Genomic DNA, 1617 nt, shown 5'->3' on the forward strand with positions numbered 1-1617 from the left:
ATTCTGAGTGCTGTTGTTCTACTTTATTCTACATCCTGCCACTTTCCATGTGGCATGCTCTCAACTTTTATCTCTCTCTCTTTCCCCCCATATATATACACATACATATATATATCTCTCAAATATATACATATTTGAGATGGAGTCTCACTCTTTCACCCAGACTGGAGTGCAATGGCATGATCTCGGCTCACTGCAGCCTCCGCCACCCGGGTTCAAGCGATTCTCCTGCCTCAGCCTCCGGAGTAGCTGGGATTACAGGCACGTGCCACTCTGCCCGGCTAATTTTGTGTATTTTTAGTAGAGACAGGGTTTCACCATGTTGGCCAGGTTGGTCGCCAACTCCTGACCTCGCGATCCACCCACCTCGGCCTCCCAAAATGCTGAGATTACAGGCGTGAACCGTCTCACCCAGCCTCATTAATATTTTTAAGCTAACGAATCTGAGTGGCCCACACTGCATTAGTCCTATAGAAGAGTGAGGAATTTACAGGAGCCCTGAAGCATCTGCGGAAACTTTGAGTTTGGCAGTAGCCTAGATACCTGCTTTCTGTCTCTACAATGTGTGATATAAAATGTAAGCTTTAGTAGTCACATGGCAGAAGTCTGGAAACTAGTTCCCATAAGTATTGTCCACACTATCCATTTGCTTGGTGTCCTTGTAAATGTTGTTATCTGCATCATCTAGCCTCAAATTGTGAATTAGGCAATCCAAATCTGTGCAGTCCTGTTGTGTTTACAGGCATGGAAATGAACTTTTATTTACTGATGACCACAATGAGGCTTCGATATGACCATGAATACGGGTAATTGAGAGAATAGCTATAAAATGGTTTGCTTGGCAATAATGTCCACACAGAAACACAAATTATGGATTTTTCTAATTGTGTTCGCCTTTACCCAGAATTCACAATTAGCAGTAGTGGGGATCATTAATAGGTTTTCCATGCTTTTACCACCATTTGTTAGGATGCCTGTATTTTATCTTCTTTATTATAGTTTCATTCATTCTGATTCTACCTTTGTGTATGGTGTTTTTTGAAACTGGAAATCTGTTATCTCATGTATTGTGGCGTTATAAGAAAGATTTTTTTTTTTCACTTCTTTTGGTTTCTTAACAGTAAACTCTTTCTTGTATGAATATTCACTGAGAGGGGAAAAAGCATGAAGTGGTTGCTAGTAGCAGATTTTGAGTAGGCCTTAACCACTGAGTTGAAGTCTGGAGACTTGCTGACATTTTGCAAATAGTTTTTAGAACAAAATGTCAGATGATGGGAGCTTTACATCATGCAAGAGTAACTTGTGCAGCTGATGCTAACTAAGCCGATTCTTACAAAGCTGTGCGAGGATGGATGACCACTGCGCTTTTAAAAGAACTAATTATATCCACATGTATATGCAACACTTCACATTTCGCACTTGCTTTGCTTTGCCTGACTTATATACGAGAGGCAGTTGACCGGCACCTTTACCAACCAATCAAATGCTGGCAAACTGTTGTTATTTTTAAAAAGAGCCATTGGTGATGAGACGTCATTACATATGCAAACTTTAGACCAATGGCGTGACCGCCCTTCTGTGATCGCTCATCAAGGCAGCTGTGCTGTATTCACATTG

Source organism: Mandrillus leucophaeus, unplaced genomic scaffold (genome assembly GCF_000951045.1).
Source record: "Mandrillus leucophaeus isolate KB7577 unplaced genomic scaffold, Mleu.le_1.0 Scaffold115, whole genome shotgun sequence".
Lineage (NCBI taxonomy): Eukaryota > Metazoa > Chordata > Mammalia > Primates > Cercopithecidae > Mandrillus > Mandrillus leucophaeus.